The sequence below is a fragment of the Hylobates moloch genome, unplaced genomic scaffold (assembly GCF_009828535.3).
Source record: "Hylobates moloch isolate HMO894 unplaced genomic scaffold, HMol_V3 SCAFFOLD_14, whole genome shotgun sequence".
NCBI lineage: Eukaryota > Metazoa > Chordata > Mammalia > Primates > Hylobatidae > Hylobates > Hylobates moloch.
In genome coordinates this window covers 85,319,599-85,343,486 of record NW_026652289.1, presented here as the reverse complement: position 1 = coordinate 85,343,486, position 23,888 = coordinate 85,319,599, and the positions used below count along the sequence as shown (strand labels likewise).

At 37.5% G+C, this 23,888-nt stretch overlaps 1 long non-coding RNA gene across 3 annotated transcripts; it reads right to left on the bottom strand.

Moving 5' to 3' along the window:
- Positions 1-2,412: 2,412 nt before the first annotated feature.
- LOC131381253 (uncharacterized) lies at positions 2,413-23,866 on the bottom strand. 3 transcript variants are annotated; one of them, XR_009209875.1, is made up of 6 exons: positions 12,923-12,949; positions 12,613-12,708; positions 8,661-8,787; positions 7,709-7,805; positions 5,269-5,422; positions 2,413-2,490 (listed from the first exon to the last, which is right to left on the bottom strand). It is a non-coding gene; the product is annotated as an uncharacterized LOC131381253 (long non-coding RNA). The 3 variants fall into 3 exon arrangements; XR_009209874.1 differs by lacking the exons at positions 8,661-8,787; positions 12,613-12,708; positions 12,923-12,949 and adding exons at positions 15,966-16,110; positions 23,736-23,866; XR_009209873.1 differs by lacking the exons at positions 8,661-8,787; positions 12,613-12,708; positions 12,923-12,949 and having other exon boundaries at positions 2,421-2,490; positions 7,709-8,641.
- Between the last annotated feature and the right edge of the window lie 22 nt (positions 23,867-23,888).

The window sequence follows — 23,888 nt, the reverse complement described above, 5'->3', positions numbered from 1 at the left end:
TGAAAAAAAAACTTAACAAAATTAATGGATGTAACAAGTAGAGTTTAAAGGAGATTCTATTAAATACATATGTTTGAAAGAAAGACTAAATTTCATCATCTATGTTTCCACCATAGTAAAGTAGAACAAGAGAAAATCAAATGTAAAATAAGCAGCAAAAGACATACTGTTGCAAGATAAGTAAAAACAAAGTAAAAGATAAAGCAACAAGATTGTTTAAAAGAATATTGATAGCTTAATAGTTTCCAGAACATAGAAGTATCCAAAATTAATAAAGAAAACACAATAGCCCTCACACAATGCTTGCTTGCAGATGTGACTCTCCCTTAAAACAAGCAGATACTTTGAAACATGATCAAATAAAGGCATACTAAGTGAAGTAATTTTATTTACTAAGTTTTAAAAACATAAATGTAAACAATCCACCACTAAATATTCAGGTTGATAACAATTACTATAAATATGAAAGGGGGCCGGGCACAGTGACTCATGCCTGTAATCCCAACAGTTTGGGAGGCCAAGGTGGGCAGATCACCTGAGGTCAAGAGTTTGAGACCAACCTGGCCAACATGGTGAAACCTCATCTCTACTAAAATTACAAAAATTAGCTGGGCATGGTGGCGGGCACCTGTTATCCCAGCTACTCAGGAGGCTCAGGTGGGAGAATCCTTTGAACCCAGAAGGTGGAGGTTGCAGTGAGCCGAGATTGCACCATTGCACTCCAGCCTGGGCAACAAGAGAGAAACTCTGTCTCAAAAAAAAAAAAAAAAAAAATCTACATATACACACACACATACACGCATATATTCCCATATATATATATATATGAATAAATTCATATATATCACATGTTAGAATCTCAGAGACATGAGGACATCATGGAGTTTGTATGAGAATATCAAAGAACACGTAAGAGAACATGCAGAGACAGGCATGTGAACATGTGTATGTCCAGGGGGAAAAGTTGCCCCTGGATCATTACCAGTCCCTCCGTGGTCTGCCCTTCCTGCTCCTGCCTCCTCAGGTATTACTGATCCCAGTGGTCCTTCCAATCCACCACCCTTTTCTCATGGCCTGGCTTATGCCACAAACACACGTTTTCCTCTTCCCTTTCCCTCCTCTGTCTGCTGGATTCACTGCACCTCACTCTCAAGCATCTCCTCCAATGATCCTTCTCCTGGAGGCCCCCCTTGTCCATCCCATCCCAGGCCTGATGCCTGTCCTCTGAGGTCCCAAAGGCAACTATTCCACTTGCAGTTTAGTTTCTGTTAAGTTTTCTGAATCCCTACTAGGTTTAAATATTGGAGATTTTGGAAACGTTGTCTATGTCATTCCCCTATCAGCCCCACACATGTAGTGGACAATGAGTAACACAGAAGATTCTCCTTCATATTGAATTTCACCAATGGATTAATGCCTCTCAAACACCTCTCACCTATAATCTTGTCTACTTCCCAAGAAACTCTATCTCTAAATTTGAAGGAGGTTTGAACCTGAAGATGACCACGTTTCTTTTGCTTTCTTCTGTTCTCAAGACAGAGTGTGAGCCCTGACTCCTCCCCCACTACCAAGCTTCTTCTCCAGCCTCCCCATCCTCAATCCACTTTAGAGACCCTCTCATGGGCCCTGCTCCTCCTGGCTTATCCGTATTTCTTTGGTCCTTTTGGACAGTGTTGCCCTCTTAGTTTAAATATTCTTGTTCACCAAGATTTATCTCTATTTATATGGCTCCTTTGGTGAATATTTCAAAATCTTTATTAGTTACCATATTTCATCAGTTTTACTATGTGTTACTATGTCTGTGAGTTTTTTTGTTTTGTTTTGTTTTTTGCTTTTCATCACTGTCACTGCTAGGCTTGTGTGAGCCATGACAAGATTCAACTTCTCAGCACATGGATGAATACATCCTGAAATTTTATATTGTCACCTTCTCATAAGTTCACCATCATCAAAACTACCAGAATGGGTATCAATAAGAAAGGTGCAAATCCCACAATGGTACAGCCTCTTTTTTATGAAAAAGTGTAGCTTTCCCATATCTTTTCATGTACACAGGGTGTTGTTAAGGTTTCTATAGCTCTGGGTAAAAAGCTAATTCAGAATAATCATAATCAGAATACCAAAATATGTGTGACTTAATTTATAAATTAATTTCAATATTACTTTCATTTTTATATGAATAAACCCTGTAAATTCAAAATTCTAAAAGGACTTTTTCAGTAAGTATGTCTATTATGTGTATAGTAGTTTGATGGAGATATTATTCTTTTAGATCCTTTTACGTCTTTGATTCATTGACATACAGTGAATGTTCCCAACGAGACACTACAGACATTACATATTCACCAATCTGACTTTCCCTTTAGTGATACACAGGCCAGCTCACTTGTCCATCTTTCTCTGTGAGTGTGACGCACATTGTTCCTTACTCAGCTTCATATGGGCAATGAGATCCATACAGGTGGTGGTACAGTAATGATAGAGTAATTGCTGGAAGAATGAAACAAAACATTGTGGAAAAATTTATTGGGATTAGATATGGCTTATCACATGTAAAAATGGACAATTTTTCTGGAATGATAGACTGCAAGACAGTGCACATCAAACAATGACATCTGAGAGATGTGAAACAATGATATGAGGGTTACTATTGTCTCAGGTTACTGCTTGGGGAGAATTTCCAGGCTATGGTGTGGCACGGACTCTGGAAAACACCCTGAGTTAAGAAGATGGAACTGAGAGTCTGGGGAACAAAGTGGCTGAATTTCATGAAGCCGTTCTCCACGTGCAGTGGTAAGAACAGGAGAAAGCACTCATGCCAACACCCATGCAGGCTGGACTATGGTGCCATCATTACTCCACTGAGACATAGTTCACAGGAGTACAGGAGTGGTACAGAAACACAAAGCAAAGATACAAAGAGAAGTAATTTGAATGAACTTCACCTTCACCCTTTCATCTAATTTCCTACTGCAAAAAGACAATGCTTTTAATGATTCAGTGATCTTGCAACAAGTCCAAAGATGAAGGGATGGCTATTGCTTAGAAATGAAGCAAATGACGTATTAAGTAGATTCAATCACCCTATGTGGACACCAGTCTGCCTTTCCTATGTTATCCTGTTAGTTGTTGCTCGTAAAATCACTGTATTATGAAATAATTAAAATATAGCTTTCTACTTACAAGAGTAGAGCATGTTCATCACCTAAAGGAGGAGAAACCAATAAAGCTTTCCACCTCTATTGGTTTTCCTTAAAAATCTCCAGTTTCTTTAACATTTGAAAAATATTTTTCTCTGCTTTTCACTATGTACATACCACAGGCTATGTAGTATAGGGTTACTCTCTATATGCAGTGAAATTAAGTTAAATTGTAACTGAGTACCCCATTTTTCAAAAAATTATCTTTGTCTTTTTTTCCCCTCTATGTTCACCTCTTAGCTCCTTAGAAATGCAAATGTAACCTTTTTCCCTCTGTCTTTTCCACCAGGGAGATCACCAGCAAGCATTGCCAGCTTATCTAAGTATATGTTTGCTTAGAAATTACCAAATGTTGAACCAAAACAGGCATGCTTCAGAATTCTCCCCCACAGGGAGATTGTCTCAAGACATCAGTTAATCCACAATCCAACTCTGTCTGTAATGATGCTGGCCAGGCTAACAGATGACCCATGATTACAGGTAAGTCCTCTAGCAAGTCATGTAGACCCTGTACCTCAACGCCTCTTCTGCATGCCCTGTATACCAAAATTTCTCCTTACAATCCTGCTTTCTGCCCAGAATACTGAAGTGGCTCCTTGAGATATCAATCTGGCGCTTCCCCATTGCTAAAATCTGGAATAAAATCACTTTCTTTTTCCCACTCTTCTGCTTATTATTTGATTTTAAAAGTGGCCACTGCCAAATCTACATTCTGTAGCAAAATGGTACCAGACTATAATATAACAGATGAGGGGCGCTTCTTTTTATTTTTTTTAATGAGGATCTGTAAATGAAATTTTCTGTTTATGCTATTAAAGCCCACAGACCCTGACTGCAGCCATACCTAGCAGAACAAGTGCCCATCTGTTAATATAGAACAAAAGTCCCGAGAGAATATCAGTGTTTTTGCTCTGTTGATTGCTCACGTCTCACACATCTTGAACAAAGGTCTCCAATGTTTGCCTAAGTTTTGACTAAGACAACAAAAGTAAAATCTAAAAAACGCACAAGCATGAAAACTTTTTGAGACTACTAAGCTGGATAAAAATGATAATAAATAAAAGATTGAAATTCCTTTTTTATAAGCTAATGGCACAAAAATATTTTCTGATTACAGCATATGATGTACATGTTTTCTAGCTGGTATTTTTTATACCACTGAGAACTAAAAACAAGTTTAATAATCACTCATCAAAAATAAAATAATTCATATCTAATAGAATGGGTGATCCGTACAAAGAACTGTCAGGTACACATACATGGAGGTGAGGTGGAAGGAATTATGTAGTCCAGTCAATGTCTAAATATTTTGTGCAAGGAGAAAATGAAACAACATCATGAAGTTCACACCTGAACGGTTAAGAAGAGGTTGCTCCTTGCATTCAGATGTGAAGTCTGACTTTACTGCCACACAAATCAATACCTTGTTAACCTTTCACATGTACAGCAAACTAAGCCATAGAACAGAAAGTTTGACAGAGCTTTTTAAGCATAAGAAGATCTTTTTAATGTGGGACAATTGTGCCTTGTGGCTTACAGCATAGTTTCTGTCCTTCTTTTTAGCCAGAGCTATTTAAGAGGAAATTTCTGGAAAATCATAAAACAGAATGTGTAACATCTGTCGTTTCTAATAAAAGTGATATTAACATTCAATTTATGAAAGAGAAATAGGAGTAAAGATGAAAATAATTGATATGGTTCATTGAAAAATAATTATGAATGCATTTTTAAAATAGAGAAATGAAGGCCTTAAATCTACAATACAAAAATAGATACCTGGTTTTAGATGATGTTTACATGACCAAAAAAAAAAGAGATTTTTTATACACAAGCGTAAGACACTTGCATAACAAATTAAATCAAAATCAAGGAGAAATATCACAATGTAAAATCTAAAGTCTTAAGGTGTCATTGGTAAGCAAGCAGAATCATTTTTGAACAAACTCAGCCTTTTTTAAAAGACTTGAATTCCCTACCTCAACCCACAACCAAGGCAGGGAGCTGCTGTTCTTGTGCATGCAGAGCCCCCAGAGAGGCTCTCAGCTCAGAGGCTCCCCTGTGAACCTACCTTTGTTGGGCGTGGTCTGGAGGGGGACCCTGTTCACAGGATCATCTACAGCAGGGCAGGAGACAGCCAGGGCTGCCTCTCCAGGTTTTCAACAACATTGGCTGTTGTCAAAGATACTAAATACATAAAGTGGGTAGTGGTGTTGGGCGACTGCCTAAGATTCATAAGGACAGAGATTTAAGAGTCAATAGCAATGTTCTAAAGTTACATATCCACAGCCTTATTCAACGTACAGCTCAAAGGATTGGTGTAGGTGCAAGGCATGCAGGTCTGAACTTTTTTCACCTCATTATAGAGCAGCTTAGTGGTTAAAAGAACAGGCCCTGGGCCAGGCACAATGGATCATACTTGCAATCCCTACGCTTTGGGAGACTAAGGAGGGTGGATTGCTTGAGGCCAGGAATTCTAGATCAACCTGGGCAACAAAGAGAGACCTCCTCTAATAACATCATTATATTATAATTATTGGGAAAAAAAGCTGTTTTCAAGACAAATATGTGGATATTTGTCTTTTGTCACTCCTATGATTACATGGGATGGAACATATAAGGAAAATACACCAACAAAGGTCTTCCTAAATTTTCTCCCATTCAGATCCAACTCTCCTGAATCACTCTTCAATTCATCTTGCTCATGATGTTCCCCATGTTATCATCATTTGTGCTAATCTGAAGCTTTGGTGATGCTGCCATTTCCTGTGAGATTCCTATGTTGTTCCTGAGAGTTTACATTTTCAACCTTCTGAAACCTGCTATGCAAATTTGATGTTGATGTCAATGATATCACCCAAAAATGTCGACAGGAGGTTTGCAGACCAAGCTCATATACAGGTAAATGAGGACAATCACATTACGACTGCCTTCTCATCAATAGTGTTTTAAAGCTTTCAAATTTAAGATGCATCTGTATTTGATAGATGTGAAAATGTGCACTCTACGATGAATGGAATACACTGTTTTCTCTGTGACTGCTCATTTCTCAGTGTTAAATTATGGTGGCTCATTGGCCATACTCTTGTTTGTTATTGAGGAAATACGCTTAAATCTTATCACATAAATTTATAAACTGCATTTATATTCTACCTGGAAGCTTCACCACTGTCCTCCATTAGGGACGTCCAGTTTGTCCACTTCTCATTAAAGTGAGTGTCCAGAGAGGTGTTATAAACTGCATTTATAATTTTAGACACATTAGAGTTATTAGTGGAGTACTAGAATTCTTATGTCACGTATGGAAATATAGTTCTATGAACCATGGTTTAAGAAATCCATTGAAGACAAAGATGAAAATTGTAAAGAGTTACTTGGAAAATTTACTGGCGTGGTAGCTCTCTAAAGACCTGGAAAAAGCTGTATTTTGAAACTTTAAACTGTAATCTTAGAAATATGAGCAACGCTTCCTGTAAACTTTACGGATTCCATTCTTTCAGCTGTAACATTTGTGTATCCTTTTCTTCATTCACATTTGTCCTTTCATTCACATGGCTGGTGATTGTAGAAATCACCTTATGTTTAGTCACTGCAGAAGTGAATGCATAATGGTCTTTATAAGATATTTTGATCTGTCCCCTTGCTACTCTGGTCAACTCTACTTTGGGTACTTGGATATTGGAATCGGTTTCGGTGTCCCCTCATGAGTACACTGAGTGATGAAAAAACTCATACAGTCATAGTTAAGGGGGTTGACTGAAATTTCACCTAGAGTTTTAGACTCCAGGAAAGTTGAATTAAGTAAACACAAACTCATGCCATTACATATATGAGACATTCCTTCCTTGAACTCAATCTTCTTATCAGGTTAGAGTGTGGAGACAGACCATTGGGTTTGCCTCATGATGTGGTCTAAAAATTTGGTTTGTTTGCAATAGCATCTTTTGTAGACTTGTGGTTTCCAGACCAGCATCTATAAAACTGTTGATTTAGGACACTATGCAAAATCATATCTTCCATGCAGTTAAAGTTTGTCTGGGGACTCAGTGCTCAGTACTTTGTCATCTGTGCCTGTGACATCATGCTATTCAAGATTTATGGATGTCAGTGGGAGTTCAATATGTAGCTCCATGGCTTTGTAGGCCTTTTAGGCATGGTTCCTGAAAACAACTCTGCTGCTACTAAGAAGAGTGCAATGGCCTCTTAATAGGAATCTGTGTGGAGAATTAGTGGGCAGCCAGTACGCAGGCAGAGTCATCAGGCAGCCTGTTTCTGTCTCTCAGATCACTGCATGGAGGGTTGGAGATATGGTGTATACTGTTTTTTTTTGTTTTTGTTTTGTTTTGTTTTGTTTTTTGCCTACTGAGATTTCTCTTCTTGTGCACAACATGTATATATCACTCAGTAGCATTCACCTGAAAAAACCCTGTTGGAAAGATTTATTCCCAGGCCTCTGGAAGCAGGGACTGTCTTAAACCAACTTATTAGAAATACTTTTGTCCTCTGCTTACCTGCTATCTTCATGGCTTTAAGGTTGGTCAAGGGCAATATAATTCCACCATGTGAGTATCAGCAGAGTGCACGGCCTTGAACAATTCCTGATGGAGCCTGTAGAATGAAGAGAACTAAATTAGAACAGGTTTTCTGAAAGGTTTGAAGGTAAAGTTGTCTTTGGATTACTTGAAGAAGAAATCCCTGTATCAAGAAAACATGATCCTGAATGCAGAAATATGATTTATGTTCCCTGTCACTGAAATTTCTTATTCTTGCGTTATATCGTCTGGAAGTCATGTCTTCCGAAAAGGTTAGCGGGGTCCTGAATACACTCTGCTAAATGGTGTCCTAAAATGGGGCTTTCTGGGGTATGTGAAAAACCGGCATCTTCCTTTCAAGAAGTGGATGCTGACGCTGTAATGACTAGGTAGTGGGGAAGGAGAAAGAGGATAAGGGTCCTTGGAGCTTGATGGTACATTCCTGAAGCAGTGGTGCCTGGGTTTTCAATGTTGCCTAGAAAAGAAAAGCTAGTTTACTATTCTCTCCCTACATGTCCACTTGTATCTGGAGGCAAAAGTTTTTTGCTGATGTCTTTACTTGCTTACTTTTTAAAAAAAAAAACAAAAATATTAAAAAACATTTATTTTGAAATAACTGCAGATTTAGATAAATGCACATAGGTAAGCACAGATAGTTTCATGTACCATTCAGCTAACTAGAATGTTAATATCTATTATAACCACAGCATATTCATGAAAACTAAGAATTTAACTGTTTTTCAAGACTATTAACTGATCTACAAACTTCCTTCATATTTTACCAGGTTTTCTAATAATGATATACTTCTCTATTCCAGAAACTAACCCAGAATACCAACTTGCAATTACTGTCAGGTTTATTACTTACTACTTGGTGCATAACAAATTCCTACATATCTTAGTGGCTCAGAACCACACACATATTACTCACAGTTTCCCTGGGTCTTTGATCTACATGTAGGTGATGGCTCAGGCTGAGGCTAAGCTGGGGAAGGGTCTCCTTCCAAACTCACATTATTGTTCTTAGGATTCACTTCCTTGTCCTCATCAGGAACTCACTGATGTGTTATTAAAAATCACATAAAATTAATACCAATTTATCAAAAATATTTCAAAAAATAGAATAATAATAAAGAAGTAGAAAATAAATCACTTCCCATTGCATACTATGAATCAGTTTACCCTGATTGAACAACTAGACAAAGACATTTCAAATAAGGAAAATGAAGATCAATATGCCTTATAAATACAGAGACAAAAATCACCAGGGAAATATTATCAAATGAAATCAGCGTCATGTAGAAAGTATTATACACTATGGCAAAGGGTATTTACCTCAGGAATGCAAATTTGGTTCAACATATGATACAATTAATGTCATATACTATATTAATAAAGAATAAAAACTACACGATAATCTCAGAAGGTGTGCAACAAGCACTTGAAAATTCCCAGATTCAGTATTATAAAAACATGCAGCAAATTAGGCAGATAAGAGAACTTTCTTCATTTCCAAGGGCATCTATGAAAAGCTCACATTTCATCATAAGTAATCTGAAAGGTTCACTAATTTCTCTGATATTAGAAACAAGTCAAATATTTCCCCTGTTGACATTTGTTTCCAACATTGTACTGGAGAATGTAGACAGGGCAATTCGTTTAGAAAAATAAATATAATGTTTCTAGTATGGAAAGGAAGTCAAACTCTGTTTGCAAATGACATGATCTTATGTGTAAAAAGTCCAAAGGACTCTAATCAAATATGTTTAGATTTTAAAGATGAGTTCAAAGAAGTTTGAAGTATATAAAATATATAAAATATTTTAAATTTCTCTATAGTAGCAATTAACAATCTAAAAACAAAACTCAGAAAACCATTCCAATTGAGATCACATCAAAAATACTTAGGAATAAGCTTATCAAATTACGTATAATATATGGACACTAGAAACTATAGAACACATATTGAACAAAATTAATAGAAAATCTTTGAATGCTCATTGTTTAGAAGGGTTAATACTGTTAGGTTGGCAATATTTTCCAAATGGATCTATAGAATTAATGCAACTTCTCTCAAAACCCCAGGTGGCATTACTTTCCCCTAAATTCAGAAGGTTATCCTAAAATTATACATAATATAGATCCTGAGCAGCCAAAACACTCTTGAGAAGGACAAAAAGGGTTTGCATAGTAGACATATGCTTCCTAATTTCAAAACTTACTACAAAGTAATAGTAATCAAGATTTGTGGTACTAGTACTGGGATATATATATTGATCAATGGAGTAGAATATAATACTCAAAAGTGAATCCTTACATTTATGGTGAAATGCTTTTATAATGTGGCCAAATGAATTAGGTATGAAGCAATATTTTCTTGTCAAATCTTTCTGGGTCAAGTGGATATCCACATGCAAGTTAGACTCTTGCCTCATACCAGAAACATAATTGACTCAAAATGATAATCCATCTACATATAACAGCTAAACAGGGCCAACCCATAAAAAGGAACACAGGAATACATCTTTGTGGTCTTTGGTTAAACAATGTTTTAAGATATGACACTGAAAAGCACAAAGGAAAGAAGAAAATATAGAAATATTAAACTTCATTAGAATTAAAACCTTTTGCAATTTAAAGTCCACCAGCAAATACAAAGAGGCACCCAAAGAATAGCAGAAAATATTTGAAAATTGCAAATTTTATAGGTGATAATGGTCTATTATCCAGAATATGCAATGTCTTACAACTCAAAATTAAAAAGGCAAATATCCCAATCAAAAATGGCAAAATCCTAAATATCCAGTTCTCAAAAGAAAGCCATAGTCATATCCAAAATCACATGAAAATATGCTCAATGTATTTTGTCACTATGAGGTAGCAGACTGGAAGGACTTGTTTTCTGGTTTCACAACCTTGATGACCAAAATAAGATCTGCTCCAGACAGGATAAAGTGAAAAAACTGGCAGAAGCCTGTACATTGTGGCAAATGTGATCCCTGGCAGTCTTCATTTGTCACTCACATAAGACACTCCTACCAACCACATAACTGTTTACAAATTCCAGGCCACAACTCAGAAGTTATCGCCCCTTTCCATGGAGACAACCTAGAAGTCACTGCCCGTTTCCTGCCTCAATTTGCCTTCACCTGCCCCTCAATTTGCGTATAATTAAAAGTGGGTTTGATTGTATATAAATACAGTTGCCAAGAGGCCTATATGTTGCCAACTCTGAACACGCTGCTTAAGAGTTAGCCCTGCTCTGCTAGGAGCAGTACCATTCAATAAAATATTGCAGTCTAACCTCACCCACTTGCCCTTAAATTCTTTCCTGCACAAAGCTAATAACCCTCTCAGGATAAGCCCCAATTGTGTGACTCACCTGTCCTACAAAAATTAGGTGAAGGCAAATCTAAAAACCATGAAGTGTACTTCAAAAATCTAAAAAGCATATTGCTAAAAAAGTAAGTTGGAAAAGGTAAAATACTGTGAAAAGGCAAACTTGTTACCTACTAAATAAGGTTTTTAATTTGCATAATTTAGCTACATCTTTTTGTTACAAAGTTCTTCAGGATTTGGAAAACATTATTATGTATCCACCATTACAGTATCAAAGAGAGTAATTTCACTGCCCAAAAGAAATCTTCAGTAGTTCACTGATTTCACCTTTCTCTCTCCCAAGCCCCTTGTTACCACTGAACTCTTTACTATCACTACACTTTTTCCTTTTCTAGAGAGTTATATAAATGGAATTACACAGTATTTTGACTTTTTCAACTTCTATTTTTTTACATAGCAATATACCTTGTTCAGGTAGTATGATTAACAACATCAACTTGCTTGCAGGGAGTGCTAGATTACATACAAATGAGAATGAGTGGATCCATTTATACGGTGCTGGATTAGGTCATATGGTGTTGGAAACGTTAGTAGAAATTATAAAATTACCAAATTACCCTGGAGTACAATTAAATTCACAGACTGGAGCATATAATAGTGACTGAACAAAAGAAAATGCCAAAAAACAAGAAAACCAACCAACCACACAACATCAAAGTTTAATTATGGAATTATTTCAAAATGATACAAGAGACAACTTAAAAACCTTCCAATAGCCAACACTGGAACAATCTGTGCAATTAAAAAAAAAATAGTGGCCGAGCACAGTGGCTCATGCCTGTAATCCCAGCACTTTGGGAGGCCGAGGTGGGTGGATCATCTGAGGTATAGAGTTTGAGACCAACCTGGCCAACATGGTGAAACCCTGTCTCTACTAAAAATACAAAACTTAGCCAGATGTAGTGTCTCATGCCTGTAATCCCAGCCACTTGGGAGGCTGAGGCACGAGAATCGCTTGAACCCAGGGGGCAGAGGTTGCAATGAGCTGAGATCACACCATTTCACTCCAGCCTGGGCAACAGAGAAAGGCTCTGTCTCAAAAAAAAAAACAAAAAAAACAAAACGCATATATGTATTGTAAAATAAATATCCATATTTAGATAATGACATAAATAAAAGATGCATGTATAAATGAATAAATTAATACATATGAAATAATTGGAAGAGAATAGGCACATGTTTATGGTGAAGATTTAAAGAAATTTGTAGACATTCTGCCAATAATGAATGTCTACTCTTGTTGACAGTTTGTAGTCTTGGTATGATATGATGAGAATGGCACTTTTTGGCCAGGCACAGTGGCTCACGCCTGTAATCCCAGACTAGCCTAGCCACCACATTAAGACCCATCTGTATAACAAAATAAATATCACTTGAGCCCAGGAGTTTGACCCCAGCCTGGGCAACATGGTGAAACCTTGCCTCTACCAAAAAAACTGACAAACAACAACAACAATAAATTAGTCCAGCATGGCAGCACATACCTGTAGTCTCAGCTACCCTGGAGGTTGAGAGGGGAGGATCCTTAAGCCCAGAAATGGAGGCCGTAGTGAGCCAAGCTCATGACACTGCATTCCAGCCTGGGCGAGAGAGTGAGACACTGTCTCAAAATTAAATAAATAAATAAAAATGACACTTTTCCTCATGATTTTCCTCCCCTAAGCCCACAAATCCAGTCTTATCATTAGAGAAACATCAGATGAATCCCACATTAGTAACATTAATGTCATCAAAAATAAGGAAACTCCGAGAAACTGTGACAGTCAGAGAATTCTAAGGAGACATGATACGTACCCGTGATAAGGTATCCTGGATGAGATCCTGGAATAGAAATAGGACATTAAGTAAAAACTAAAAAAAAAAAAATGAATAAATTATGAAGAGTAGTTATAGTGTTATAAAACTGATTGGTTGTGACAAATGTCCTACATTAATGTAAGAATTTAATAAAAATGGAAACTTCGTGAGATATATGGAAATTCTATGTACTACATTTACAACTGTTCTGTAAACCTAAAACCATTCTTAAATTTATAAGGTTTCTTTATCTTTAAAGTCACTGCTGACCTTATAAAACAACATGAGCTATATGTCTGATGGCCCTTAGTGCATCTCCTTAGCTTCACCATCTTCCTTAAGCACTGAAAGTAGCTATTACAGTGAATTATTTGTTATCCTCTAATTTGTGTTTATTATATTTACCTCTATGTTTATATTTCTAATATCTGTAATGTTTTTCTTGTCTTCAAACAGACATGCATGGTTTTAATGTCTTTATGTCCCTAGTTTAATCATGAGAAATCATGAGACAAATTCATATTGTGCGAAAACTTACAAAATATCTGACCTGCACATTTCGAAACAGTCAAGTTCACAAAAAATAAGTGAAGACTGAGAAATTTACATATTGGAGAATACTTGATGTGTCAGGCAGACCCTACGATGGTGCCCAGTGAACCTCACCTGTAAGAAATACACTGCTTACATTATTTCATGTGCTCTATTGAGTGGCCTCCTCTGTGTCTCACATGACCAACACACCTGAACTTAACATTTTTCCAATTCAGAGTTTTCCTAGAAAGTGATTGTCTTGATATGAATGTAGTGGTTAGAGGTCTGAAAAGTGCCATAAGGGCATCTGACAGTATTTAAAAGTTTACAGTAATCCAATCCCAATGCCCATCAATCAATGAATGGATAAGGAAACTGCGGTGTGTGTGTGTGTGTGTGTGTGTGTGTGTATATATATATATATATATATATATATATAATGGACTACTACTCAACCATAAAAAGGAATGAGTTAATGGCTTTTGCAGCAACCTGGATGAGATTAGAGATTATTATTCTAAGTGAAGTAACTAAGGAATAGAACACCAAACATCGTAGGATCTCACTTATAAGTGGGAGCTAAGTTATGAGGATGCAAAGGCATAAGTATGACACAATGGACTCTGGGGACTCAGGAGAAAAGGGTGGGAAGGGGGTGAGGGATCAAAAACTACAAATAGGGTGCAGTGTATACTGCTTGGGTGTTGGGTGCACCAAAATCTCACAAATCACCACTAAAGAACTTACTCATGTAACCCAAACCACCTGTTCCCTGATAACCAATGGAAATTAAAAAATAATACAGTAAGAAGGATGCCTGGTCAAGGATTGGACAATTGGGCATTGAGTCATCTGCCAGGATAAATAAGTATCCCATGAAAGGTGCACTGTAAACATCCAGGACCAATTTCCTGGAGTCCTGTTGGACAGCGTTATAATTTGAAGCCAATGTCCCAAGAGAGACCTCAAGAGAATATTAGATACTACAAAAATACAACATAGATGTAGAGGTAATTTTATAAATCATGGCTCAAACATCCCATAGAGAAGGAAGATAGAAATGGTAAAGTGTTACTTGAAAGTTTATGGAGTTGCGGTGTGCAGCTCTCTGAAGACAGAAATACTTATCTTGAGACTGTTTGACTTAATCTCAGAAATATAAGCAGAGACTGTTCTAAGTTGCTTTCCAAATCCAGTTCTTCATTTAGATCAATTACCCATCTTCTTCTCCCTCTCCTTTTATTCTTCCTATCTCATAAACGATGGTCATGTGAATCTCACTTTAAGTAGTCACTGCTGACGCAGGCACATTACAGTTACCATGAAATGCTTTGCTCTGACCACTTGTTACTCTTGTCAACTCTACTTGTTGATACCTGGAAAATGAAACAGGCCTTGGTGTTCCCTGAAGACTGTACTGCATGAAGAAGAAACTCATATAATTTATAATTTAGAATGTTGGGCATATTTGCACTGAGAGTTTCAGCTTCTACGAGGGCTCAGTTCAGTGAACAGAAAGCCCTAATTTAAAATATAGGAGTCATGCACCTTTTAAGCTTTATTCTCTATTCAGGGTAGAGGGTGGAGACAGGGTTGGGTTCAGGCCTCATGATGTGGTCAGACAATGAGATGTTTTCAATAGCATCTTTCTGAGAATTCTGGTGGCCAGTCCAGCCTCAGTACAATGTGGTCACAGGTGGTTTACTGCACTGTGAGAAATCATAACTTCCATGCTATGGTGGTAGTGTTTGGGAGCTCGGTGCTCAGCACTGTGTTTGTTCTCTGTGCCAGGGATATCATGGTAGCACAGTTCTGTGTCTATCACCTTTCCTATCTTAACCCTGGGCATGCAGAACTCATTGACCCTCTTGCTACCTGGAGATGAATCTCTCCTTATACACATCTACTTCCATCTCCTTCATGGCCTGCCACTTGGTGATTTTTTTTCCTGAATAGTTTCATCATGAATGATCTTCAAAGTACACCTCATAAGAAACCATATGTATGCATAGAAATGAATAGAAAAATGGGATATGACAAATCACTTACCTTATAGAAACTCATAATGAAATGAAAAGATCAAACTTCCATGTACTAAGTTGTCAATTTTTTTTTTTTTTTTTGAGACAGAGTCTAGCTCTGTTGCCCAGGCTGCAGTGCAGTGGCAGGATCTCGGCTCACTGCAAACTCTGCCTCCCGGGTTCCTGCCATTCTCCTTTCTCAGCCACCTGAGTAGATGGGACTACAGGCGCCTACCACCACACCTGGCTAACTTTTTGTATTTTATTAGAGACAGCGTTTCACAGTGTTAGCCAGGATGGTCTTAATCTCCTGACCTTGTGATCTGCCCACCTCGGCCTCCCAAAGTGCTGGGATTACAGGCATAAGCCACTGCGCCCAGCCTAAGATTATCAATTTAAATGAGGCTCTCCTTCCAATGGGGTGAATTGTAAGCTCAGAGGGGTAAGAAGGTTTATTGAATTATAAATGTCCCAAATAATAGCACCTGAATTACTGCTACAATTTTCTCCAAAGTAAGAAATATGGTCAAGGTCAGCTGTATCTCTTACTCCATGTCTCCTGGACGCAGGAATTTATTTTCTCACTGGATCTATGAAGTTGGTATGGAGAATGTAGCCCATGATCACCGTCTGAAAAAGCAAGAAGAGTCCTAATTTTGTGAATGTCCTTGGGAGTGTAGCATACAGTCCTATGGCTTAGTAAGCTTTGTGGGCATCGTCCCTGGAACAACCCTGGTGCTCTCCTGTAAAGTGGTGTGGCCTGTGAACAGGGAGCTGTGTGGGGGATGAGGGGACAGTCCTCCCTGCTGTGGGGATCTTTTTTTAACTAGCACAGATGCAGAGTCAGCACTCAGCCCGCGTCCATCCCTTAGATCACTGCATGGTGGGCTGGGGGATGTTATACTGTGCTGTTCTTTCATTTTTTCTATTAGGCTATTTCCACCTCCGCACAACACACTCTGTATCACCAACATGCCTCACTTTCATATGCCTGGTGTCTAAAGGTTCATTTCAGGTCTCTGTAAGCAGGAATTACCCTACAACCCCATGATTAGAAGCTTTTATTTTCATACCTAGTTAATCTTCTACACTATGATATTGTCTACGCTGCAGCTTTTGGGCCACTCACTGGACAAAAGAAATCCATGATGTTATAGCATCAGGGCACTGTGTGGTGCCATGAATTCATGATGGCGTGTGCATAATAAAGATAACTTAATTATCATAGGGTATTCTCAAAGGTTTTAAAAAACTTTAAAACTTCAACAAAAGAATCTCTGAACTAAGAAAACACTCCTAATGTAGAAATATTATTTATGTTCCCCATCACTGGTGTTTCTTCCAAAATGTCTTTAGTGAGATCCTACAAAGACACTACCACAAAGTACCTGAAAATAGGGCCTTCTAACATATGTGGGGCAGCCACCTTTCTTTGAAAAAGTGGTTACCGACGTATGAACTGGTGACTGGGTAATGGAGCATGTGATGGGAAAGAAGAAAATTGATGAGAGTCCCTGGAGCTTGATGAAGTGCCTGAAGCCTGAAGCAGGTGCCCTGTGTAGGAATGGGGATAATAGGGCAAGTACTTTGCCTTTCACTCCCTGCATCTCCACTCATCCTCTGGTCCAAGGTTTCTTGTTGTTTGTGTCCAACTGTGTTGGTATTTTTTTTGTTCCTAAATAATGTATTTTAAGAATATTTTTATTTGAAAATAATTTTAGTTTTACAGAAAGTTGCAAAGATAATGCAGTTTTACATAATCTACAGCTTCCTGAAATGTTACCAAGTTATGTAACCAGAATGTATTTATGAAAACTCAGAAATTGACAGTGGTACAAAACTATTAGCTGAAATACAGTTAATAGTTTTGAAGCATTAACTGAAATACAGACTTCCTTAGTATTTTGCCAGGTTTTCCACTGATGTCATTTTCTGTTCTAGAATCCAATTACATTTACTGTCAGGTATATTACCTATAGGTTGCTGTATAACATATAACCGAACAGCTCAGATGTTCAAATCTACACATAAATATTACTTAACATTTTTCCTGGGTCAGATGACCCAGGCTGAGGTTTCAAGCGAAGCCTCCCCAGGGAAGGATCCCTTACCCAGCTCATGTTAGTGTTGGTAGGATTCAATTTTTTTCTAGGTTGAGATGACTTCACTGGTGAATTATTCTAATCCCTTTGAGAATTAATAACAATGCTTTATTAACTAGTCTTTCAAGAAAAAATAAAAACAGAGGAGTAGAGAACACACTTCCCAATACGCCGCATGAAGCCCGTTTTCCCTGATGGCACAACTGGACAAAGAGATTTCAAGAAAGGAAAATCACAAACAAATATGCCCCATGAAACAGAGGCAAAAATTCTGAAAGAAATACTATCAAAATAAACCAGTAATCTAATAAAAATATACATTATGAGCAAAGTCATTTGTCCCTGAAATATGTTTTGTTAAACATACAAAAACTATTACTGTAATACACTGTATTAATAGAATGAAGGACAAAAGCTTCATAATTATCTCTAAAGATACAGAATAGGCCAGGCGCGGTGGCTCACGCTTGTAATCCCAGCATTTTGGGAGGCCGAGGCGGGTGGATCACGAGGTCAGGAGATCGAGACCATGGTGAAACCCAGTCTCTACTAAAAAATACAAAAAATTAGCCGGGCGTGGTGGCGGGCGCCTGTAGTCCCAGCTACTCGGAGAGGCTGAGGCAGGAGAATCGCATGAACCCGGGAGGTGGAGCTTGCAGTGAGCCGAGATTGCGCCACTGGACTCCAGCCTGGGCGACAGAGCGAGACTCCGTCTCAAAAAAAAAAAAAAAAAAAAAGATACAGAATAAGCAGTTGAAAAATCCAAAACACATTCATGATAACAAGGCCGAGCAAATTAGGCATAGAAGGAAATTTTCTTCAGTGATAAAAGGCATCTATGAAAAACTCACACAACAACACACCACATTATGAATGTTTCAGCAATTTCTTCAAAAAATTAGCAACAGGACAAGGATGTATGCTCTTGCTACTTTTATTCAGTATTGTATTGGAACATGTAGCCAGGGTAATTAGGCAAGAAACACAAATATAAGACTTCTAGAATGAAAAGGATGAAGTTAAGCTATCTCTATTCATAAATGACATAATCTCGTGTATAGAAAATCCTAAGGAAATCACTAAAATAAGATTAGAACAAAAAGTGAGTTCAGTAACACTTCAGTATACTAGGGCAATAAAAATCAATTGTATTTCTATATATTGTCAATTAATCTAAAATAGAACATAGAAAACAATTCCATTGAAAATATTGTCAAAAAGAAATAGACATTTGGGGGCAAAGGGGACCAACCTAAGAAATATAAAAATAAGGAGAGATTCTTGGCTTAAATGTCAAAGTATCTGTACATAAATTCTCTTCTTTAGTTAGAAACATTCTTTCCCATGGGGGTATGAGCTACCAATTCTAAAACTACTTGCATGTACTTTGGACTCATTGATTATATAAAGGAGGCCAACTATCTCACTGTTAGCATGGGAGGTGACATACAAGTAGTGGGAATGGGGAAATTGATTAATGTGGTCTTGAATTAGATCCTGGGTGCTGGAAACATTAATAAGAATTCATGCTGAACTTTACATAGCTATAAATGGAGAAATGTTGTAGAAATGCATATACATATGTGAGTGTGAGTTACAAACATACATATAATCCTTTGCTCTGTCAGATGACAAAGCATAGAATTAACAGACGCCTAGCAGAAATGAGAACACCATTGCTGAGACCTTTGTTTGTAATGCCATTCACCAAAAAAGGAACCAGGAATTTTGGGGAAAATGGTTAATGGCATCGCTGGAAAGGGAATCAACACTATTAAGCTTAAGTATCTTGTAGACCCAGAAAGTAAGAAAAAGTTAAACAACACAACCAACCAACACACTACACAAACCAAATCAAATAGCAATAATATGGGTATTTCAAAGTGGTAAAGCAGCTGACTGAGAGGCTTTCTAATGACCAGCTGAAGAGCAATTTGAACAATCCAATAAACTAGTCTAATCACAGTGGAAATAAATATTTATTATTTGCCAATATGCCATATAATATAAATAATTGATTGAATAAATGTAAAATAAATGCTGGAGAACAGACACATTGCCTATGGTAATGAAATGCAAACGATACTATAGAAGTTCTGCCCTAAGGAGGTGAAGAATAATTCCCCACTTGTTAAGTATGTGCTGTGCATAGTGACTTTTTTTCAAAAAGTACGACATGGAAAGGGGGAAAATTAATTTTACAGTGGAGAAACTGGACCCACTGCCTCATCCAGGTGCTCAAATTAGTATCAATAGTGATAAAAAGCATTTTGATAATATATGCCCATGGTACAATGAGTATTACACTCACCCCTGTCTCTTCTTCTTCCACATCTACAAGTTCAGTCTAATTGTTAGTAAAAACAATCATAGAAATCCTAAATGGAGGCTGTCAATGCCACGAAAAACATGGAAATTCAGAGAAACTGCAGAGACAAAAAAAGCTTAAGGAGACATGATATCTAAATGTGTTATCCTGAAAGAGATCCTAGAACAGAAAACAAACAGTAAGTAGGAAAAAAAGAAATCTGATTAATATGTGGATATCAGTGAATGAGAATGCATAATGTTGGTGTGTTAATTGTGACAAATACCCATGCTAATATAAGAGGTTAATAACAATGGAAACTCTGTGTGTGTTGCATATTAACTCTCCATGCTGACTATGCAACTGTTCTGTAAGTCCAAAGCTAAGGTAAAATAGAAAAGTTTTTTCTTTTTTTAAAAATTCACTGCTGACCTTAACAAACTGAATATTGTCAATATCGTTGATGCCCCGAATGTGCATCTCCCCAATTTTATGGCATTTTTTTACCCCCATGAAGGTTACTATTATTTTCAGTTTCCTCTTTGTATTTCCTTTTTATATTATTTTTATGTCTAGGTTTATATTTCTAAATAATATATTGTTCAGTTTTTATTGTCTTCAAATTAAGATAAAGGTGTTCAAAATAAGTCTATAATTCTATTCAAATAATGAGAAATCATCAGATGAATCCACATGGTGATGCTTCCTATAAAATACCTGATCAGTTCTTTTCATAAGGGCTAAGATTCTTCAAGATAAACAAAGACTGGGAAACTGTTGCACATCAGACAGGACCTGATGTGGCTGGTAGACCTTAACATGGTGCCCAGTGATCCCCACCTGCCAGGGTGCATGACCTTGTATTGTAATCCTCTCCCTGTGAATATGGGCATGAAATGTGACTTGCTTTCATACAACACAATAATACAAGAATATTAGATGTCATACGACTGATCATGTCATGTAAAGTTGTAATTTTTTTTGTGTGTGTGTTGCTAGCAAGCTCTTTGCCTTGATGGCTTTGATAGAGCATTCTGCCACGTGGGAGAAGTCAACATGGGAAGAAACTGAATGCAGCTTCTGGTCAACAGCCAGCAAGGAACTGAGGCTGCCCTACAGTTTGCAATTTAAATTTCTGACTAATCCAAGCCCCCTTTCAAGTAACAATGTATCACTTAAGATGTAGTGTGAACACCTTACAGTAACAGAATAACCCACATTCTTTCCATCACTTATTGCAGTTATTCATCTCACTTATATAAGCATAAATGCACATGTTTGTATGTATATATATATGCACACACAATGATATATATTTAACCATATCTAATAAAATATATTCATACTACTATTATTTTTAACAAGCTGTTATTTTTTAGATTAATTAAGAATAAAATTATTACCTAGATTAGCCACTAAAAAGGTAAAAAAAAAAGAGATACGCTAAGAAATGAGATGAATTGATATAAAGTGCTCAAAACAACAAAAGGTAGAAAATGAGTGAAATACAAAAATAGGAACAAAGACAAATCAACAACTGAAAGATAGTATCAAATTTGGTATAATTTTAATCTAACTGTATCAATCATCACTTTAAATGTCAGTGTTCTAAATGCATTACTTAAAGGACAGAATGCATCCATAAAAGGGGGCATGGGATAGAAAGAATAAATTCATGTAACATGTTACAATCTGAGAAACACGAGAACATCATGAGGTTTGCAGGAGAGTATCAGAGAACATTTAAGAAGTCACACAGACAGGCCGGGCATGGTGGCCCAACACCTGTAATCCCGGCACTATGGGAGGCCAAGGAGGGTGGATCACTTGAGGTTAGGAGTTCGAGACCAACCTGGCCAACATGGGGAAACCCCATCTCTACTAAAAATACAAAAATTAGCTGGGCATGGTGGCACCTGCCTGTAATCCTGGCTACTCAGGAGGCTGAGGCAGGAGAATCGCTTGAACTCGGGAGGCAGAGGTTGCAGTGAGCTGAGATGGAATCACTGCACTCCAGCCTGGGATACAAGAGCAAAACTCCATCCCAAAAATAAAATAAAATGATAATATAAAATAAAGACCAAAACTACCAGACAGCTTACAGGTAGGGGATTTTAAAGACACTTTGGCACTCTTTCTGAAAAACAACTCAGAGACATATGTTAAGCTTTGATTTTTAGTTTCTATAGGGAATCCCATATTCTCATGACTCTCAATTCCTTGCTACTGTTTTAACTTACTATTACCTTCTTGCTTGTCAAGTGGCTCGTGTACTTCTCAGAGGTAGAGAGGTGCCTGGAATTTCTCTGAAGGGACTCAAGATTTTCCTTTATTTCCATGCTTGGGGTGGTACACAGGCCCCTATGAGGGGTCCCTGCACCTTCTCAGGCCCTAAATAAATCCTCATCTGCTTGTGGGACTCCTGAATTTCTTCTACCATGCTCTTGCTTTTGTATTGCTTGCTGCTTTCAGGTGAAAAATTCCTGTTCAACCTTGGTGGATGAATCTCATCTTCACTGGCCAAGACATTTGGATGACTATTCATATATGAATTATGTCAAGAGTGCCAAAGTTCAGTACAAAATAATACACATCAGTTGATCCACTATTATTTAATAGAAAGGTGGGTCAATTATTGACTATGTCAATGAAAATGGAGATATAAATAGTTGCCAGCAGAAAAATATTTTTAAAATATTAAGCTAAATGAGAAAAAATAATAAAATATTTTAACACCCTTCCTAAAAGTGATTGTTACAAATCTATTTGCTGAATAGAGCAAAATTATGTGTACATTTTCTAAGTGGCATTTTAAAAATTTGTCACTGAGACTATTTATTACTGCCTCAATGTCAGAGCCATTCTTGGTCTGTTCAGGGATTCAGTTCCTCCCTGGTTCAGTCTTGGGAGGGTGTATTTGTGCAGGAATTTTTCATTCTTTCTAGATTTTCTAGTTTATGTCCACGGAGGTGTTCATTATATTCTCTGATGGTTGTTTATACTTCTGTGGGGTCGGTGGTAGTATCACCCTTGTTGTTTCTGATTGCATTTATTTGAATCTTCTCAATATCACTCATTATTCAAGCAATGCAAATCAAAACCAATATGAAATACCATCTAACACCAGTCAGAATGGCTATATTAAAAAGTCAAAAAATAACAAATAACAAATAGTCAAACAAATAACAGAGGCTGGCAAGATTGTGGAGAAAAAGGAACACTTACATACTGTTGGTGGGAGTGTAAATTAGTTAAACCATTGTGGAAGACAGTGTGGTGATTCCTAAAAGACCTAGAGACAGAACTTCCATTTGACCCAACAATCCCATTTCTAAGTATATATCCAAAGGAATATAAATCATTCTGTTATAAAGACACATGAACACATATGTTCACTGCAGCGCTATTCACAATAGCAAAAACATGGAATCAATCTAAATTGCCCATCAACAATAGACTGTATAAAGAAAATGTGGCACATACACACCATGGAATACAATGCATCTATTAAGAAGAACCAGATGATGTCCTTTGCAGGGACATGAATGGAGCTGCAGTCCATTATTCTTAGCAAGCTAACACAGGAACAGAAAACCAAATACCTCCATGTGCTCACTTATAAGTGGGAGCTAAATGATGAGAACACATGGACACCGAGAGGGGAACAACACACTCAGAGTTCCTGAAACCATCGGTTTGGTTTCCGATGAATGGAGCAATCAGACATACAAGCACACCAAGGCTTAAGCGTTCTGGCCACTGGAAGGGAAAGAAACTACCCAGGAACACTACCTGCTTCCAACTAGCTGATCCCATGATTGGGGCTCTAGGGAATTTCTCTTTACCTGCCGAGATGTTTCTGTCTTGGGGAACTTCCTTTCTCTTCTTGCCACTGCACCAGCTGCCGACTACACTTCCTTACCACAGGGCAAGTGACATCTGAAGAGGCTGACCGACTTCAGAGCTGGGTAAGGCAACCAGAATACCCCCTGAACTGC